Source organism: Onychostoma macrolepis, chromosome 18, assembly GCF_012432095.1.
Source record: "Onychostoma macrolepis isolate SWU-2019 chromosome 18, ASM1243209v1, whole genome shotgun sequence".
Classification (NCBI taxonomy): domain Eukaryota; kingdom Metazoa; phylum Chordata; class Actinopteri; order Cypriniformes; family Cyprinidae; genus Onychostoma; species Onychostoma macrolepis.
The window spans coordinates 16,909,795-16,927,382 of NC_081172.1; the positions used below are offsets into that span (position 1 = coordinate 16,909,795).

At 35.6% G+C, this 17,588-nt stretch overlaps 1 long non-coding RNA gene across 1 annotated transcript; it reads left to right on the forward strand.

Moving 5' to 3' along the window:
- The first annotated feature begins 14,335 nt into the window (after positions 1-14,335).
- LOC131524804 (uncharacterized) lies at positions 14,336-17,213 on the forward strand. Its single transcript, XR_009267078.1, has 3 exons — positions 14,336-14,408; positions 15,392-15,529; positions 16,915-17,213. It is a non-coding gene; the product is annotated as an uncharacterized LOC131524804 (long non-coding RNA).
- The last annotated feature ends 375 nt before the right edge of the window (positions 17,214-17,588 follow it).

Here is a 17,588-nt window from a genome sequence, read left to right on the forward strand (position 1 = left end):
GGTGTTTCTGAAGAAATCCCATAGAAGACAATGTAAAATTGAAAAGTAGTTCTCAATGCAGTGATCTTGACATGTGTGGGTTGAAATTTGATCACAGTTTTGTTTACATCACACAAACCATTTAAAGGGATAGTTCACATTAATTTTTTTTTATAGCATTCAAACCCTTACGAAAAAGAAGTTTGTTCAAGTGTGCTATTAGTATACTTCTTTTAAACTTAAAATAGGAAAGTAAGTTTAGTCTACTTTTTATGTACTTCTCGGAAATGGGCTTTATGTACTTTTCAGAAATATACTTAAAATGACATTTAAGTATACTTGACTGATACTTAGAAAAAGTCTAAATATATTTGTGCTATAGCCTACTTGTGCTCCTAGAATCGGTGTTTTCATTGTTATATTGTAGGGGGCGCTAGTACACATCTTCTGTACAGAATTTCCAGAAAACACAAGTGGAGAAGAAACCTAAACAACAGATGCTTCCACGTGTAATCAAACATGATCATCAGACATAAAATAGCATCAAAACAGTATTTTTATTTTATTTTTTTTAAGAAATTAGTTTTTATTCAGCAAGGATTTATTAAATTGATAGAAACAGTGATAGTAAAGATTGATATTGTTAGAAAACTTCTCTATTTTGAACAAATTCTGTTCTTTTTAACTTTTTATTTATCAATAAACCCCCAAAAAGTATCACAGGTTCCAAAAATAAAAAATAAATAAAAATAAAAAATTAAGCAGCACCACTGTTTCCAACATTGAAATCAGCATATTAGAATGATTTCTGAAGGACCATGCATTGAAGAATAAAGTAATGATGCTGAAAATTCAGCTTTGAATCACAGAAATAAATATTTTATTAAAATAAATGTATATTAAAATTAGTGCTGTCAATCGATTAAAAAATGTAATCGCGTTAATCACAGTCGTGGACTGTGATTAATCATGATTAATCACAAATTTAAAATACTAGGATTTACCTGTAAGAAATGCATGACACACTAGTTTAAGGAAACAGAACCTTTCACACTTCCGCCAGGTATGAGACAATAATCCTTATTATTCTTTTATCATTATTCTTTTGTTTTTATTCAGCCATTATCAGCCTTTATACTGGCAATAAAACGTTTACCAAGCCACATCGCTTCAATCCCAGGATACATTTACCCAACTATTATCAAAAGTATTTCTAAATAAATACATCAAAACATTTATTGCGACCTTATGTGAAGTATTATGACAAAATGCATTATGAAGAAGAATTGGACCTGTTCTGCAGCTGCATTAGAGCTAACATTAGCATCATGCTACATAAGACAATTAATGAGATTAATAATACACTTTTACTCAGAACTCACTTCAAACCACCATCAAGAGTTTGTAATAACTTACTTTTACGATCACATGTGGAATTTGGTCGTTTACTGTTGTTAAAATATGCTATAGCCTTTTATATCGCTGCACAAATTACCATTTCAGACGTAAAAAAATCATATACAGACCATATCTATCGTAATCGCATGTTTATTATCTTATATAATCTATAGTGGCTGTTGTCATGTTTATTTCTGCTGAAACTCACGTTGTTTGTGATGTTACCGCCTCTCCTTTCTTAAGTTGCCAGGTATACATTTCAAGTATAATACACATTAGTAAAAGGATCTATTTTAATTTTTATTTGTCTATATACACTTTGGGCGGCCACGGTACATTATAAAAGTAGCCCAAAAAAAACGCAAACCACGGCTCTGTAATTTTTCCCGCGACTGTATTTTCAAAATAGCCCACTTGTGCCGCTAACGTTACCCTGGCAACACTGGTTCGCTGTACCCTCATCACACAATGATAGATAACCTTCCGCGCTGCGATGACGGGAAGTTGGGGTCAAACCTTATCAAACTATTAATCTGCGTTAAAAAAATATTAACGCGTTAAAAATTTTTGATTAATTGCATGCGTTAACGCGTTAACATTGACACCCCTAATTAAAATAGAAACATTTCTTCTAAATTGTAATAATATTTCACAATATTAGGCTACAGTTTTTTTACTGTATTTTTGATCAAATAAATGCAGGCTTGATGAGCATAAGACACTTTCACAACGCTGCATAATTATCAAAAATGGTAATATAATAAAGTCCTTTCAAGTCACCATTTCGCCAGCCTACACTTCACATAACGGGCCAGTAGCTTGGGCACTTGGGCTTAAATAACTATGACAGTTTCAAATAGTAAACGGTGTATAATATCATACACAAAAAGTGAATTGAATAGCTGATTACCATTATTGCAACTTTTGACGCTGCACGGTTTTGTGCAGTGCTTTTGTAGTCATTTAGTATACATTTTCCCAGCGATGTAATTTGATTTATAAAATGAGACAAACCGCAGATCCAGACCGCTCCACAAATAAGCTTGCCTGTCCCATGTAATTTTCAACCGATTTATGAATAAGAACAGAAAATAACCGCTCCACTTCACATATTGTCCAATTAAATTTGAACTTCTTGTGCCAGATCATGATTGATTGGTGTATTATTGCTACATGACTAATGGGCATTGATGAATTATGTATTATTCTAAAATATGTAATATATGAATTTTTAATTAAATCGACACACTAGCTTTGATTATTGATGAAAATTTTTTAAAATATTGTTTGGTTTATTTTTTCCTTCCGTCGATCCATAGACACTCACTGAAACAAGAACCATATATGGCTCGAAAGTTTCCGAACAGACTGTGGAATATCAGTCATCAAGCAAAATGCAGCATCCCGTATCTAGCCTACGCCTCAGATAGCCAGATTGACAGATAGCCTATGTAAAAATAAACAGGAATTTTCTGACTTTTGAGCAATTAGTTACTGTTTTGTACAAATTGTCATGTTAATTAGAATTCAAATGCATTTAGTTTTATTGACCAAAATATCATTCCTATTTGTCCGAGAGGGGCACTTTTGAATAATTTTGAAAAAGGGCAGGTGCTCGAGCCCCCAAACCCCCTTCTGCAAGTGCCTGACTATCAGTGACGTAAGTGTACACTGATTGGCCAAACGCAAGCGAAACACCGGCTACCCGGCATTTTTAAACAAGCCATGTAAACATAGGGTGAAGTCAGCTAAAATGGACCACGTTTTGTAAATGACTTATAATACCATCAAATAAGCTATACATGAGATCTAATGATATTCTTATAAATTAATTAGCATGGGTCTCTTAAATATATTTATATTTTTTAAATGTGTAAAAGTATAAAAGTTTTAAAATTATGAGAGTTGGAGTATCAGCAGGTACCTTCTTGAGCCACGGCACAACATTCAGGTAAAATGGGCCAGCTGTTCAGTTAAAATGGGCCAATATAAAAAGAGAACAACACAGGTAATTTCAGCTTAAATCATTTTATTTTTAACAGTAAATTGACACTATTGCCTTTAGTGTGCCATAGCAACACCATAAATGCATTTCATTGAATAGAAAGTTGAATGAATATTTCATTAAACAATGCAATTAAAAATGAACTGATCATGTTGTATAGTTTCTGTGCATTGGTGTCTTTTTGTGTGCATGTATGTGTGTGTATGCTTATATATATTTTTTAAAGACTGTTAAGAATTTGTATGGATACATATCTAGGCCTATAAACCTATTTTCACCCTCAATTTCTGTGTAAAAGTGTGTGTGTATGCGGCCCATTTTAGCTTAACCAGCCATGTCTACCTAAAATGACCTTTTTCACAAAAAATCGAAGTTTCTATTTTAAATGAAAGTTTTTTTATATGAAAAAGCATGTCAAAACATTGTTCATAAACCTTTGCTTTGTTGGTAAGCTTACTTATAATTGCTTTAGAACCCTTATTAGTGATTAATGAAATTTACTATGTCAGGCTCAATTACCTTACAATTTCTCTGACAGCTTCATGTAACACTCTGCCCTGCCTGCCTTAAAAAAAACTCAGGCCAATAAAAATTATTGTTACATGTCAACAAGTGTTGAAGCAACAATGCAAGATCAGTTATTGTGATTTTCTGTAAAAATTTAAAGAGATATGATACTACAACCTTATTTGGCCCATTTGACCTGATAGCCCATTTTAGCTAACTTCACCCTATTTACTCCACGAACATGGAAAACAGCGACAACGGCATTTACCTGTTGTCTGCAGTGTTGTGCTCTTTTCTCAGCTTCGATGATATGTAACACTGCAAGTTGTCGTAAAGAACTACCCTGCTGGCTAGTTCCTTCAGGTGTGTTTAATTAGGGTTGGGGCTAAACTCTGCAGGACACCGGCCCTCCAGGAGCGAGTCTAGTAGTGACCCTGGTTTAGGCGCTAAAAGATGACTTTAACGTGCATGACCGTGTTGTGTTCCGTCTCTGAGCGCATACACAGTAATCTTCCTGAGGAAGCACAAGTTCTCTTTCACGCTTTTAAAAACATGAATAAATCTAATCAATTTAAATAAATCAAGCATGTCCCATTTTGCAAAAGTCTCCTTACATGATTTTATTGATTTGCATGTGAAATTGGGCTTTTATGGAGGAACGAAAGCACACCGCTGGAAAGGGGGCAGAACGGGGCGCAATAATCGTCTTATCTCGATTACTGTATTTTCATAGTCGTTGGAGTCCGAAATCGATTAATTGCACAGCCCTCCCTCAGTATATCATCATAAGTACCTATATTTTTAACTTTTTTTTTTTTTTGCTTCTTACTTAAAAAGACACATCTCTAGGCATTGCTTTTTTATCACACTGCCCTGCGTTTGTGTTAATGACCCTTAACTTTACAGTGTGATTAATAGGGATAGTTCACCCAAAAATAGCAATTCTAAACACAATTTAGATTAATATTTCAAATTAATATTTCTGTCCCTCAATTGAAAGTCCACACTTCAAAAAGTAGGCTATATAAAACACAAAAGTCATCTATTAATGTAGCAATTTTCTGTAGATACATGGTGATGCTTTATGTCTTGAGCACATCAAATATGGTAAACACAGAATTTTGCAATTGTCCACATCCACAATACATATATTGTTGCATTTTTGTATTGTATATTGGGTCACACTTTATATTAGGTGGCCTTAACTACTATGTACTTACATCAAAAAATAAGTACTTATTGTGTTCATATTGTATTGCAAAACACTTTTGCTGCTATTGAGGTGGGATATGGGTAAGGTTAGGGACAGGTTTGGTGGTATGGGTAGGTTTAAGGGTGGGTTAAGGTGTAAGGGATGGGTCAACAGTGTAATTCTAAATGTAATTACAGAAATTAATTACAGATGTAATTACATATAGGTATTTTAAAAATATATAAGTACAATGTAAACACATGCATGTACACAATAAGTGCATTGTACCAAATGATTAATTTAAATGTAAGTACTCAGTAGTTAAGGCCACCTAATAATATAAAGTGGGACCGTAGATTGTAATACAATATATTGTTACACCTCTAGTGATCTACCAATGCTTTTGGCAGTTTGATGGGACTTCTTTTAGTACTTAACATAAACCCTTACTTGTTTTACATTTTCTGATTATTTTGAGATGTTAATGTTTTTTAACATACTAGATGTTTGACATTTGATGTCAAGTGATATTCACTTGATATGTTTCTAATATGATTTTTAGCGCTTGATATGTTTTTATTTTTGTGGCACATTTATGAAAATATAAATTGTGAAATATAAAACCTTAGCACCTCAAGGTAAGGTTTTATATGTGTGCTATTTTTCATACAGTATAATCGATAAATGTTTTGAAGAAACATGAAATTTGACAATGTTCAGCTACACCTTGCTGAATGTAATTGAATAAAATAGCATTCTGAATGGTCTTATATGTACATGGATCATTTTTAATGTAGTACTGAAAACAAAATTTAGTTACACAGTTCAGTTCTTTGAATAAACATGACATTTCAAATAAGATATGTTAAGTAAGATAAGTTAATAAGATAAGTTAATTCAACAAGATGTGTAGTTCAAACTAATTTTGCTTTCATGTTTGTACCACGCAAGATAGCAATAAAAGTTTGTTGGCCTCACTAATGTTATGTTGTTCCAACTGGGATTCAAGTTTGTTATGGCTCTTTTTTTTTTTTTTTTGTGGTATAGCCCCCCCAAAAAAATTTGATTAAAGTTGAAATACAAAGTTGATCAGACTTCATTTTTGTCACTCCAACCATTAATTCAGGGTTTAAAGAACTATGTGCATACAATACGTTCCTTAGCTTACCTAACACAGCATCTTAAGGCAGCCAGGTTACAAATTATTTTAAGCTGAATCAGCTCATTTGTTTTTACAGTGCATACATTTAATTTAAAATTCACTGTCTTTATTTTCAGGGAAAACAGGCGCAAAAATTACTCATGTTGCACTCTAGAATGCTCACTAGAATGGAAATGTCATGGTCCTTGTTTGTGACAAACTAAAGGGTGCTGGCTATTAAAAAAAAAAAAAAACCTTTTGTGTCCCTCCCCAAACATCTTGTTTTAATCAGTAAAATGCCAACACAAGACAGAAAACTGCGCTTATATGGGGTCACTAAAGGTAAACATGAGAGCACACATAGGGTTAACTGGCAGGGCTTGGTATGGGCTGGGAAATTGTTTGCTGAGGGGGAAAATGACGGTCAGTTTCCCGCTGTCAAGCTGTCGGGTAGGAGAGCAGCAAAAACACACCCAGGCCAGAACTCATGCTGGCACCAGCAGAGAGAACAGAATGGAGAGAGAAACACAGAGACACAGAGCAAGAGAGAGGAGGAAAGAGAGAGAGATGATGAGAGGTGGGACGCAGACTAAAAATATGGACAAAAACACACCATCATTGTGGAAATAGCTGGCTCATTGGAGATTTTCTCATAGGGTGTGTATTACAGTTTTTTGGGTGTATGCTATACTTAAATGTGAATTGACCATTGGCATAATTTCATGAGTGTAAGAGCCAATTGGGTGGCTACCTACTGGCATTCAATAACACCTCTTACTTCTGCACAGCCTAACCAAAGCTTCAATGAAGAAATCCATATTGACTGACACACAAGACTTCAGACACAGGCCTCTTGTTCATTTCCACTTTAATGACCAGTGAGACTATCACTGCAATGCATCAGGAGCTGTGCGGTTTACAGGTCTGAATGAGGGGAAAATCCAAAAAAGAATCTAATGGAAATAAAAAATAAGTATGATTGGTGTCCAAGCTGCTGACCTAATGAAGTCTGGTCTCAGTCGGGCCCCTGACATGATTGATTGAGGTAATTTCCCTCCTTTATGAGTGGATGAGGAGAAACAAGTGTCCTGGAGCAAAATTCATGAGCCACCGTAGTGAAATCTGACAGCACGTCATTTCTTCAGACGGCCAATTCGTCAACCCACTGGTGAAACAAAAGTGAATGTGACGTGATATATCCCCTAAAGTAAGTCTTTCATAAATACCCATTAGAGGAAAAGAAAATTAGTCATACGCTTTTTCTCATAGGCATTATTTTGCAGAGAAAATGGAGTACTTACAGTAAGTGAAAATCTACAAAAAAAAGTGAAGATGACATCCTTTCACCCAAATTCTCACCTACGATCATCACCTCTAATTGTAAAAATGAAAAGATAATTGAGGCTACTGTAAATCTCATATAATCTCTATAATCTCATATTCTTTTTTGATTAAAAACTAATTTTGGATTCATACATAACAGCTTTAAATTGCTTAATTATCGAGACACTCTGTGCCTCTGATTTGAATAATATCAGAATGTGGGACACATGAGGAAAGCAGTAATTCTCCAAAATGTTACTGCTGTCATTCAGATTTGGAGTGCTTTCCAGTTTTCTCTTTGTACAGCTTTTGTCTTCCTGGACAAGTCATTTCAAAAAGCTTGCCAGTTTAGAAAAGCTGTCATTCATTTTCGAAATAGATGATGTCTCAGCTGGCCTGTCTGAACTTTGGCCTTTTGTTCGTATGTAAAAAAAAAACAACAAAAAAAACAGTGTGGTGATTTAGTGCAATGACAAGTGTAGAGCACTGAAAGAATATTACATCTTACTGATTTTATCAACTGAGAATTGTCGCACATCACATTGGAATGCAAAGAAATAAGAAAAATATACAATTATTATTTATTATTTTTTTGACAAAATTTCAGCCAGTCAAAGTGTGTTAATAAATGTAGAATTTTAAAATAAAGTTGCATCATTTAATATGCTTTACACAGTCTCTCTGTACTCAGGGGTTAGTTAGGCAACAAACAGTGCATGCATATTTCCCTCCAAATCATAAATCACCCAATAAACTGGCTACATGACCATGACTTCTGCCTTTCTGTATGCTTACCTTCTGCTTTGGAGTAATTTATATTTTGAATAAACAAAATATTTTATGTATGCCATGTACATTCATCATCATATGGCTTAGGTGTTTTGTGTAGATGAAGTTTGAATATGAATAATTATCAATTAAAATACATATAAAGTAGAAAGAATACTTCAGAAATAATATGATAACTCCAATCAGTCTGTCAGAAATGTACACTGATTGGTCAGGAACATATGCCTACTCAGAAGTCCATTTTAAAGGTCTTTTCTCAGAGAAAGAATACAGCACCACACTATAAAAAATCCAATTAACAAAATATTTAAGTTGATCTAATTTTATTGCTTAGCCTTAGCTGAGGGGACATATTATATTAAGTCTACACAAATATATTTGAAAAACATTGAATGAACGGTTATTTTCAAATCCAGTCAACAATTAGCTATGCTAATGTACATACAACAATTAGCTATGCTAATGTTGACTAAACTAATAAAAACTAATCTAGTCAACACCGGGATCATTCCGCACGCGCCTGGCCTGAGTGACTTTGCGGGAGAAACAGTGTCGCCATCTTGTCAAGTTCACGCGTCAGGTAAGTGCCACTGAATAAATGTTATTTTTTAGACTAAATGTATTGACAAAAACGTACAGCTTATCCAAGGTTTGGGATATTTAGAAGTGTTTTATAAGTCATTTGTCCGAAGAAACATGAATATTTAGGCTATGCTAAGTCAAGTGTATGTCAAGTCAATGTGTCACGAATCTGGTTTGTGGTCTTTTGTCCGACTGCCACAAGAGGTCGCCTCTCCATCATCAGACCACACATCACACTGGACTGCATTTCCCATCATCCATTGCACTGATTACACACACTCAGCTGACTGCACTGATTGCACATACACAGCTGAATGCACTGATCACACAGCTGTCACCAATCACATGCTCACCTAAGAGCTATTACACACACCACATAAAACACACTCAGAACCTGGTTTAGTTGCTGAGTATTGTCTAGCGGTTAGCAGTCTCCTAGTGTTAGCTACTTATTACGCCTGTTGACTTGAGTACTCCTCTGTCTTGCCCTCAATATACCTGTTTGCCACTGCTTGAGCCATGCCTGTTATGACCATGTCTCTGTCTAATAAAGCTTTGCAAATGGATCCGCATGCCTCTCGTCTTGTCGGCCCCATTACATAATGCGTCAGGTAAGTTAAGTGGCACTGACTTTGTACTTGTACTGAATTTTATTTTAATTGTTTTTAACGTGTATATATTTATACACAAATGTACGACATATATTAAAACATCGAATAAGCCTTGTATGAATGTCTGAGGGAAATGAGCTGAAGGGAACGTGGTCTTGTTTAATACATAAAACACTTAATGTCAAAAGCTACTAGAATGAATTTTTGGTTTAATTTTGGCGTGTGTTTAATTTTTTTTATTTAATTTTTTTTTTATTAAGTGAAAAGATCTGTCTCTTTCTTAATACAAATACTTATTTCTCATGCTTAATACGACAAAACGTGTAATGCGCTCATTTGAAATTAACGTGTGTGTTGAATGGGTTTTTGCGTATGTGAACTTTTGCAATTGTCCCGTGAAGTTAAAAGACGACATTAAACATGACTAAGAACCAGCCACGCTGAAATCTTGCTTTTTCAAACGGGGCTAATTCCAGAAGGCGTTTCTGTTCTCCTAAATGAAGGAGTTTGTTCAGAATGAGAATAAATAACTGAATCCTTTCACAAGCCGTTATCATAGCAGGGTACTTCTCAGTCAGTTCCTTAGGTAGTGAATCACTAGATCGTGCACACGAGTCCCTGCACTGGTAAAGAGACCATGGCATAGTAAACACTGGGACAATAATCAATCAATCAATCTGTAAAACGTCATTATCAACAACAGGCATGACCGTTATATTTTGAGATTATTTTTGTTGTTTGAGGTGGATTTATAATATGAAATGCGCATGTTCAGTCACAAATCCTTGCAACTAATGAACAGTAAACCTCAATGCTCCCTGTGTTGTGCGATTGGATTGTGTGCCAAAAAAGTTTTGATTCCTTCAACACATGATTTTTCTGTTTAATACTGTGAAGCTGCTTGAACACAATGTTTTGTAAAAAGCCCTTTTATAAATACAGTGACTGGGCTTTACTTGACTCAGTTCAGTTGAACTGTAACACCTGGTTCATTTATGTTTGCAAACATTTTGTTTAACAGTCTTTAAGTTCATTAAACAAATGTTTAAAATACATTTTGCAGTTGCGTTATAAATGTAATGTTTGACAACTGGAGCACTTTAAAGGGATAGTTCACCCAAAAATGTAAATCTTCTGTTATTTTACTGACCCTCAGGCCATCACAGATGTCAGTATTTTTATTTTTTTTTTCTTCAGTAAAGATTTTTATCTGAAATGGTGATCCTTGGCGATTCATACACTGCATGATTCATACAAATGCAGAATGTTATTAAATAAAGGCTATTATGTGTTATAATGTGTGTTTTAGTAATTGATAGACACCAGATAATAATTTTCTTAAACTCAGTATAAAATATCATAACTAGTTACACAGCAATTTCTTATGGTGCCCAAATAATAAATCTTAGTTGAGGTAACATATGAAACACATGGAATAAACGGTTACATTTTAATTGACACAATTTGTTGTAGTTTTATAAATGTTTGACCAATTAAAACATTTTAGTTGAATGGACTATAAAACTATTTCAGTAAAGGTTGAGCCAACTAAAAAATAACAATTCAGGCAACACTTTGAAGACAGAACTTGACTGAACGTAAAATTTCTATGGAAGTAGTTACTAAATAATTAGTTGAAACTGCTTTACATTTTTTTACAGTGCATGATATTGTCAAGATCCTTCCATTTTATGGTTAAATACCTCCATTAAGGTGTGACGGGTCAAAAGGCCTTTTGTATGTTTTCCACATGGTTTCCAATGCCCAGAACCTTAGGATTCATCAGAGATCACTTGCATATATTTATACATATATACCAAACGATTAATCGCATCCAAAATAAAAGTTTTTGTTTACATAATATATGTGTGTGTACTGTGTATATTTATTATGTATATATAAATACTCACACACACAAACACACACCTTTAATTTTGAAAAAATTACATATATTTACATGCATATATTTATATTCATATAATTCATATTATATATATATATTTCATATATAAACATAGCATATTTGTCTTAAATATATACATGCATGTGTGTGTATTTACAGTATATATACACAAATATACTGTATTATGTAAACAAAAACTTTTATTTTGGATGCGATTAATCGCAATTAATCATTTGACAGCACTATATATATATATATATAGGGTGAATTCGGGTAATCTGGGACACCTAAACTCCAGTGTGTTTATTTCCTGTTCTAATCAATTTTAGTCAACAGGACTTTTACTATCATTTTAGCATGGATGTCATGTGACAAAAATCACTTGACTTCATGGGGGTGATTCCACAGAAAGGGGCTGGGGCACTGTCTTGTCAATCAAGAAGCTCCGCTGGGAATTACATGACAAGGTCAATGACATAGGATTCTGACTAGATTAATGTTAAGGACATAAATCTGTCATAAATAAGACAATGTTCCTAATTGTTGTCAAATTATGTTTGTGATCTATTCAAGCAACAAAATATGTATTAAAGTGTTGAAAATGTGTTTTAGTTTTATTTCTTTCAAACATTTTTTTGTCGTCCCACATTATCAAATATGATTGAGAATGTGGGACAGCATGCTTTGGGTAATCTGGGACAGTCTTCAAATGGGGGAAATATGCATTTAGGGACTTTATAAATCTAATGACAAGGGTTAATATACAGGTGCTGGTCATATAATTAGAATATCATCAAAAAGTTTATTTATTTCACTAATTCCATTCAAAAAGTGAAACTTGTATATTATATTCATTCATTACACACAGACTGATATATTTCAAATGTTTATTTCTTTTAATTTAGATGATTAGAGCTTACAGCTCATGAAAGTCAAAAATCAGTATCTCAAAATATTAGAATATTACTTAAGACCAATACAAAGAAAGGATTTTTAGAAATCTTGGCCAACTGAAAAGTATGAAAATGAAAAGTATGAGCATGTACAGCACTCAATACTTAGTTGGGGCTCCTTTGCCTGAATTACTGCAGCAATGCGGCGTGGCATGGAGTCGATCAGTCTGTGGCACTGCTCAGGTGTTATGAGAGCCCAGGTTGCTCTGATAGTGGCCTTCAGCTCATCTGCATTGTTGGGTCTGGTGTCTCTCATCTTCCTCTTGACAATACCCCATAGATTCTCTATGGGGTTCAGGTCAGGCGAGTTTGCTGGCCAATCAAGCACAGTAACACTATGGTCATTGAACCAGCTTTTGGTACCTTTGGCAGTGTGGGCAGGTGCCAAGTCCTGCTGGAAAATGAAATCAGCATCTCCATAAAGCTTGTCAACAGAAGGAAGCATGAAGTGCTCTAAAATTTCCTGGTAGATGGCTGCGTTGACTGTGGACATCAGAAAACACAGTGGACCAACACCAGCAGATGACATGGCAGCCCAAATCATCACTGACTGTGGAAACTTCACACTGGACTTCAAGCAACATGGATTCTGTGCCTCTCCACTCTTCCTTCAGACTCTGGGACCTTGATTTCCAAATGAAATGCAAAATTTACTTTCATCTGAAAAGAGGACTTTTGACCACTGAGCAACAGTCCAGTTCTTATTCTCCACAGCCCAGTTAAGATGCTTCTGACGTTGTCTCTGGTTCAGAAGTGGCTTGGTAGCCCTTTTCCTGAAGACGTCTGAGTGTGGTGACTCTTGATGCACTGACTCCAGCTTCAGTTCTCTCCTTGTGAATCTCTCACAAGTGTTTGAATCAGCTTTGCTTGACAAAATGCAAAATGCAATGGCACCACAGCGTCAGGAAAAGAGATGGCAACAGAAAGAGCGAGGAAGAGAGAGAGAGGTAAATAAGAGAAATACGAAGAAGCTAAACCAATGGAATGAGAGTAGAATGAAGGGAGCTATTGGTGATATTGTGTTTGGCATGCATAAAGTATGGTGAATATAGGCTTTTTTTTAGGCCTAATACATATGTCCCAGATTACAGAGTGACCTGTCCCAGATTATCAAATTCAGGCAGAATTTTTTTGGGGGGGGGGCACAAAAACACTTAATAGGTGTTGCATGTCTCCTCTGGGCATAATATCTACATTATTTCTTCTGGTGTGGTTAGAAAACATCTTAGGGATTTCAGAAAAGTCTAGTGTGTTGATCTAATGTGTTAGATAGATATCGAAATAAATCGCAGAAGTCAAAATTGCAAAAAATGTCCCAGATTAACCGAATTCACCCTATATATATATCCTCATATCCTCCTGAGACCAGGGAAAAAAACTTAAGGAAAAAAATAGTATTTTTTATGTCATTACATTGTTAGGTTAGGACGATTCTATGGGCCCGACGATGGGGGGATGTGATTTCTACCGAGGGGAAAGCTGGAGCCATGCATTTCAGCCCGGGCCCAACGGGCCCGACTTTTTTACGCCTCTAGGGTCGGGCTTCAATCGGGCCAATTTTCACGTCTTAGTTCAGACGCAGGCCGGGCCTCGGTCCTGTTTTAGTCTTCTCCTTATTTTAATATTTTAGACATCCATCAATTAGTGCTGAAAAAAATTGCCGCGCTGGTGGAAACAACACGAGACCGTGCCGCGACTGTGAAAAGCGGCTCGACGGTGTTTAGTGTCCCGCAGCAGCAGAGAGCCGTCAGCGCAGCTGAAGAGTTCTTCGTTCAAATGCCCGCACTATATGCTGAAGCTTGACAAAAAGCCCCAGCAATGCCACCCTGTCAACAAGCTTGCCCTGTGCATTATACTTGCACTGCGTATCATAACCAATCCCATACGATTCTGTTGAGTTTATGAATGCATGGACCAATCAGAAGCGTTCAGATGAGTCATCGCCGAAGCGCCGCTATTTCGTCACCGCGCGCACTCGCTGACTGAATTCTCTCCTCAGAAATAACAAAGTGAAGATGTACGAATGTAAGTAAGATATTAATTTTACAGTGTAAACAGCTTTAGAGATTATTATGGGAGTTTTTGAGAGTGCTTGAACCCGCTGGACTGAAGTGAAAATGTTCTTTGATAATGTAAACGTTCTTTGCTCTTTTTGTACAATGAAAGTGTTATGGGCTAATTAGTAACTTACAATGTTTTAAATCCACATAAAATACAAAGTCAGTCGTATTATATGTTTATGGTATGACGCTCATTTTATGGTATGACATCTGGTACTTAAGTAAAAAGATGGATTTTTATGCAAAGTTAATATTACACTATTAGGCTAACTTACTTTGCCCATTGCCCATTATAGATCAACTAATATAATCTATAAAGGTGCAAAATGCATTTACTTACATATTTGAGATTCGAGATATTTCATGATATATTCTGGGAATATTTCGTGATATATTTTGGGAATATAAACTATATCAGTTATACAGTGGTATTGTGGCCGCTGTGTGTCATATGACAAGCACGAGAGTTTAAGAAAGAAAAAACTTGCTCCAAACGTTTTTCTAAATGAACAAAAAAACAAACAAAATGAAATATAATCACTTTGCCATTACATACAAAACTAAACTATTTTAATAGCTGAAACAGTATTATAATCTGATTTGGGAGAAAGGGGAAAAAAAGACGGGCTCGACTCGGGCCGGTAATTCTGTCTATCGGTAATATTACCTATTATCTCATCCTTGAGAGTGTGTCTTCGCCAAAAACCATCATGAGTCAGCCATCAAAGGTAAAAGATTTATTATTCATCCTCCAGGCATCTTTCCTTTACAGCTGCTAATAAACTCAGCACTTTAATGCAAAAAAAAAAAATAAATAAATGAAAATCAACAAATGAGTCACTTTTAATGAAGATTAAGAATATAGATGAACCAGACTGAGAATACAACATTAGTATCAAAAGCATAAAAATTTGCTTGTTATTTAGTGATCATGTTTGTGTTTGACAGATTTTTGCTCAAACGTCAGATTTCGCCGAGGGAAGACAGCAGGGACGAGGAGCCTACAAACGGTCAACAAACTGGTGGCAGTGGGGTTGTGAAGATTGTATGCAAACACTGGCACATGGAAACAACAAATAGCAGTCTGTAAGAGGATCTTTAAAACAAAGGCTGTATTATGATTGGAAAAGAGTAAATGAACAGGTCCCACTTTATATTAGGTGGCCTTAACTACTTTGTACTTACATTTAAATTAATCATTTGATACAATGCACTTATTGTGTACATACATGCTTTTACATTGTACTTATATTTAAACAAATACCTGCATATAATTACATCTGTAATTAATTTCTGTAATTACATTTGCAATTACACTGTTACTAATCCCTTACACCTTATCCCATCCTTAAACCTACCCACACCACGGAACCTGTCCCTAACCTTACCCGTATCCCACCTTGATAGCAGCACAATATGAACATAATAAGTACATTGTACTTTTTTTGTTGTTGATGTAAGTACATAGTAGTTAAGGGGCACCTAATATAAAGCGGGACCAATGAATACACTACCAGAGCTAATCTCTTTTATATCATGCAATTTTCAAATGCTTACCTACTACTACTACTACTAATACTACTACTACTACTACACACACACACACACACACACACACACACAAAGATGACTGTCAGGACAATGTTTAAAACCACAGAACCTTGAATAAGCATTGAAAACAAATGACAAGTTTCACCCCTGTCTCTGTTTCTCCAGGTCTCTAAATGCAAATACAAATGAATATGTCAGACTGTGAAACCATATCAGCTCCTATATGTTACCATTCTACAAACATTTTTCTAATCACATACTTCTAGTACTTGTTAAATTCCAGTATTAAATTCTAAACTTCTACTAAACTCAAATATACTGCATATACTCTGTTTGCCTTGTGTTTGTTGTCTTGTGTTAGCACATGGCTTTGTTTTTGTCAGCCATGTGCTTCTCTAGTCCCTCCTCCTTGTTTCATCTTTACCACACCCTCTTGTTAGCACTTGTTGAGTCCTTGTTAGTGTAATTGCTTTCACCTGTTCCTCGTGTGCTTTCCTCCCTATTTATAGGCCCCTTGACCTATTGTCTTTGCTGGTTGGTTGTCATTCTCACCCCTTCTGTTACTGTCTATGTCTCTGCCTGTGGATGTGACTGAGTATGTGTTTCTGTCTCCCTGTCTGGTTGGTCTTGTGTCCTTGTCTTGTCTAGTCCTTTGTAGATCCATGTTCTTGTCTTGCTCCTTGTTTTGCGTTGTTTGTTTTTGCCTTTTGCTTTTATTGTAGTAATTATTCAGTTCTTGTTTTGCATTTGTTTGCTATTCTTTAGGTTAGTTGTGTTGGTTATATTAGTAATTATTTTTGTTTTGTTTTGTTACACTCCTTTTTATTAGTTCTTTTGCTTTATTTATCCATCCCCCCTGCCTGCTTGGGAGTAATTTGTGTTCATGTGGAGTCTTGTCCTGTCTTGTCTCTTTGTGTTAGAAGTCCTGTCCGGACCTGTTCCTGTGAGTCCTGCCGCTGGTTCTCCATGCCTGGCACTTGGTCTGCTTCGGAGTCGGCAGTCAACAAGTATCTGAGCTCGACTCTATGGTGCTTTGTTTGGTCCTCTATCTGCCTAGTCTTGCCACTCCTTTTGCTGCTATTGTAATCTGCCAGTTGCTGTCCGAGACCGTTCCAGTGGTCTTCTCCAGCTGTCTCATTGTTTACGGTGTTCTTGATGTTGTATTACATGTGTACCTCTCTACTCTCTTGTATCAGTCTGTTCTGTCAATAAACCTTTGTCAGTCATTCTGCAATTGGTACCTCCTTTCAGATCCCTGCCATATACTGTACACTGATACAACACCAAAGTTATAAAGGCCAAGAACAGTTATAAAGCAATAAGCCCCAAGAAGCCGTAGGTGGTTTACAGTGAATTTATAACAGCTAAGGGGCATTGTTTAGGCACTCTTCGCGTCCAACACCCCTTAGCTGTTATAAATTCACTATAAACCACGGCTTCACGGGGCTTATTGCTTTTATAAAACGGTTATTCCATATACTTAGTAAGGTTTCACAAAATAAAACAGAGCAAATGATACGGAATAGCCGCTGAAGTAATGACAGACGAATCGCGAATGAAATGTTTCTCCAAACATTGTGTTTCATAACATTAT